A 4,765-nucleotide genomic window follows, 5' to 3' on the forward strand; every position below is an offset into this window, starting at 1 on the left:
CAGATATTCATTTGTTATTCCTATTTATGGAAGCAATCAGGAGCCTCCTACTCTACTGCATAGCTGATAATAGACTTAACTGATAAAACAAAAATGCTCTCTCTTCAGAATATATGAAATTACAAATGTGTTTTATACTTTCAACCATTATCCCAGTACTAAATTGACTTAGTTGTATGTGTGTGTGTGTGTGTGTGTGTGTGTGTGTGTGTATGTGTGATGAATTTTATAAAGAATAGACAAGCATGAGTAGAACATAGAGGAAAAAAAGGTGCAGGAGAAGTTATGTATTTACAGTGTTGATAAATAGGATTTTAAGAAAAATAAATTTAAAAATTGACATTTTCAAGTAAGAAGTTTGGAACACTTTATTTTTTTATCATCATTGTCACAATTTTGCAGGATGAGTCTTTGAAGGTATTCGCTGTTTTAATCTTGGAAAGTGTTCACAACTATCTACATCTGGGAGCTTTGTGCTTGTTTTAGCATAACAGGGAACATACTTTCTCACAAAACTCTTGGATGGTGTCATGGCTATATTGCAAAGGGACATACTTTTAATTTGTTCTTGTTGAGATCCATGGCTTACAACAGCTGACAGATAATATTTTTCAAGATTAAGAATATGTTCAATTGCTTTTTCTACATTATCAGGGAGACCAGTCACTGTGATATTAGGATTATAGGACCCTTTTGGAGGTAAACATACATCTACTTGGTATTGATCCATGATTTTATTGATGGTTTTTCCACGGAATCCAATAACATTGCTACGAACCTGCTGGTTAAGTGTGATTTCCTTAGAAATTGTTTTTTCAATTTTGTGTAACACTCTCATTATTGCATCTCGAGCAGCTAGAGTGTTCTCCTTATACCCAGTAATAGTGATTTGATCTTGCATCTCATGGCTTCCTTTCTTTGGAAAACGGACAGTAACATCATGTTCTGTGCAAATTTGTGTAATAAGCAAGCCCTTATGACCAGTGATCTTGGCTCGATGTTTAGGATCTAGATTGAACATTAATTTAAAATTTCTTAGTGTCCGATCTTCTATTTCCATTTGTAAAGCCTTGACTCGCTTTTGTAATTTCATCTTGGCTTGTTCCACATTTGCTGCAAGGCCCATAATAGATATAATATCAGAATTTTTTCCAGGTTGTGGTATCTGCATATGAACTTCAAATTCCTTTACTAGTTTTCGTAAACCACTTCCCTTGTGCCCAATGATGTAAGGATGTAGGTGAAGGGGCACATGAACTTCAGCAGTGACGGGAATTATAGATGCTAGAGCTTCAGTAGCTGCCTTGCAATTTTCCACTTGGCCAGAAATGAATATGGTATCACTTTTCCTTGGAGAATTAGGAGCAAGATCTTTAGTAGTCTTTTTCCACTTTTCTTTTCCTTTTTCCTGAGTACCTAGATCCATATTTAGGACTGGTTTCTCTACATCTGAAAATTTTATTTCAACTTTATAATCCCTAGCAATTTGTTGGATTCGTGAACTTATTGGTCCCATGAAAAAAGGTTGGAAATTCTGGGGTATAACATACCGTGTTGTAACTTGGGAGCCCAAAGGCTCAAAAATCTCCTTAATGTGTTTCTTCGCTGCCTCAACGCAAGGTTTCGCGCCTTTTATTGTGACTTTTGTATTCTGTCTCCCTGCATAAGAGAATGTAATACTGACACCACCATACTCTTCTGCCATTTCTTTTAAAAGCTGGCCCCTCCGCATGACAAAATAATGATGAAATTTACGGCTTATTAGTATGGAATCGTCTACCTCATTCTCTAAGTCTTTAACTAAATCCTCTAGTTGTCTTTGCACCTCTTTAACAGACTCCTCAGTCCCTGTAATTGTTATGGATTCTTGGTCCTTATTCGTAGGGTTACGGAAAAGAACACATGTCCCAGTATCATCACAGATTTTGGAAATATTACCTCCATTTTTGTTCAGTAGGAATTGATGATATTGTGATTTGACACGGAGAGTCTCAGAGTAATTCTTAGCTTGTTCTTCTTCTGCAAGTTTTAGAAGCTTAGCTTTGGCCTTTTCAACACTTTCAACAGAGCCCATGATAATGACTTTATTCTGGTTTGACTTGGATTTTGGAAAATGTAGGTGGATCTTTCCACATTCTTCTATGATTGAATTTAACAAAGATTCTTTGGGATTAGTCAGGCATTTGTATAGGTTAGCAGAAATGGTAATTTCCTCTTCTGCAGTATCAGCTATCTCTTGCAGAATTGAAAGAATCCAGTTACGTGCAATTTCACAATTTTCTGGATATCCAGTAATGATAAACTCTTCTGAATTGCAGTTTTCTGGTGGAAAACTAATTTGGGTGTTGGTTGTTTCAGAGATTTTTTTAATGTTTGATGCTCCTTTTCCAATTATTCTTTTGTGAAGCTTTTTTGTTATAGAAATGCTTATAGAATAGTTATTTTCTTTAATATCTGTCAACATATTCTCCAAATATTGTGCACACTTTTCTGATTCATATCTTGGCCCTATCAGTTGAACAATATCACTCTTCTCTGCTGGATGTGGAAAATTGAGGATAACATCAGGGAATTTCTTACAAATTTCACGAACCCTTTCACCTTTTTGCCCAATAAGTATGTGGTGAAATTGGTGTTTGATGATTATGTCCTGGCTGTAATCTTCTTCCAAGTTATTTGCTAGATCAAGCAGTTCTTTTTTGGCCTGGTGGACACCCAGAGATTCTCCTTCAATTCGGATTGAGTGGTTCGATTCATTTTCAGGAAACATTGTGATAGAGACTTGGGTCTTCTCTGTAATTCTATTTAGGATCTCCCCATTATTCCCTGTCAGGTACTTGTGAAATTTACTGTCAGTGTTTATCTCAGTATATTCCATTTTGCTCATTAGGTCCTTGACAATGATGTCAAATTTTTCTTGAGCATAATTTACATCATCTGCTGGTCCTTTCAGTGTTATTTTATCTTTTGCTGTAAAGTGTATTTGAACCTTTGGTACACACTCTGTTATCTCAGCTATTTTCTCACCTTTCTTACCAATAATGAACCTGTGCAACCAAGAAGGAGCAAAGATCGAAGAAACAATATAATCATCATCATTGACATCAGCTTCATTAAATACCTCCTCAGAACTGTCAGGATCACTGTGTTGTGTCATAGAATCTGATAGGCTTTCTGACTGTGATTGTTCAGTTGAATCTTCACTTGTTTCTAGGATCTCTTCCAGAAAATTTCTTTTGACAGTTCTGGTACAGTTGCCTTGAAACTTCATCATCATACCCTCAGTTACAGTACTGGTCTCAATGATATCATTTTTACGACAACCTGTCTGATCCACATGCAGTTGTCTTTCATTAATATCTACATCTGTCTCCTTGGCACTAGAGAGTTGAAAAGGGACATGCTCCTCTGTTTCTTGAAAAATGTCACTTGCTTGAAGGTATGGTTTAGCAGTCAGGGGATTAAATGTTTTCTCCATTTCTAGTATCTGGATATCATTCTTACTACTTCTGGCAGATGTAGATAGGCTTCCATCTGAAGACTTCATCTTTGTACGATTTGCATCAACAGTGTTTATAATTTTACTCTGATTAGGTGGACTTATGATCTGAGTATTTATTTCAGCATCTTGCTCCAAATCTTGTGATTTATCTCCAGTCTGGTCTAGAAAAAAGCAATGTTCTTGTTTGGAAATGAGAGTTAAGGGTAAATATTGTTCTTGACACCATTTAAAAATTTCATTCTCAGCGTTTGTGACAGCTTCTGGGTTGCCAAACACTGTCACATAAAGACCTTGGTCTTTGACAAAAGATGATTCTAAGTTGACACCAGTGTTCTCCATGATATGTGCATAGAACTTTGCTAATGTACCTTCACCAAATTGAGTCAAATAATTTTCTTTCTCTAGTAATACATGAAAAACCTGAGTGAGGGTTGAAACTTCCCCAGCCGTAAAAATATTAGTGTTTGATGACTCTACAGTTTCTTCAGGATTTTCTGTAAAGTTTCTTTTCTCTGGGTATTCAGTGACTTCTTTGTCGTATCTGGACATAGGAACCATATCATTTGAACTTTTATAATGATTTTCTTTTTGAACAGACATGTTTTTGTGTGAAGCAGAATTTCTTTTGGGATTCATTGTTGATTTTTGAGCAGATTCAATTCAGATGTATTGTAGATAAAATGTCAATAGCAAAACCACAAATATTTCCTGTAGCTTCCTCCTTGCATATTACTGTATGGAGAAAATGAGGTCATTAACGATGTCATCCTTTCTAAAGTAATTTATAGACTCAAGATAATAAAAAATACTTCCTAATAGTTATAGATTTTTATTTTACAAAAGTTCAAAATTCATTTATTAATCTATCCTGAGAGTACACGAAATGCTTAGATTATAAGGATTATGAGGATATAGCAACCACTGTTTTCTTAAGAAAGCTTAATTTATTTATATTCATTAGAAGTAATCTTTATTTCTTCTAAATCAGTGTCATTATTTTTTTACCAGTACTCCAAGCAGCACTGTTGATTTCCTATAATTATTTGAAAAAACTAATGTCTCTAATAAGATATTACAATTTCCAGAATTTTTATTTTTCTTATTTTTTATTTAGTAATAACTTAAAAATTCACACATTCCCAGTACACAATTAAATATTTTGTTTGTTTTAATAAATGTAAAAGTTCTGTACAACCCAGCTTCACAACATTTCTATCAACCTATATAGATCCCTGACGCTCACTTGCAGACAACTTCTTTTTC

At 34.8% G+C, this 4,765-nt stretch overlaps 1 pseudogene across 1 annotated transcript; it reads right to left on the reverse strand.

Annotated features, from left to right (window-relative positions):
• Positions 1-388: 388 nt before the first annotated feature.
• Positions 389-4,138, reverse strand: LOC114622898 (annotated as a pseudogene). Its single transcript, XR_003711696.1, has one exon. The product of XR_003711696.1 is annotated as a vigilin pseudogene (transcript).
• Positions 4,139-4,765: the final 627 nt, after the last annotated feature.

Source organism: Grammomys surdaster, unplaced genomic scaffold (assembly GCF_004785775.1).
Source record: "Grammomys surdaster isolate TR1022 unplaced genomic scaffold, NIH_TR_1.0 61, whole genome shotgun sequence".
Lineage (NCBI taxonomy): Eukaryota > Metazoa > Chordata > Mammalia > Rodentia > Muridae > Grammomys > Grammomys surdaster.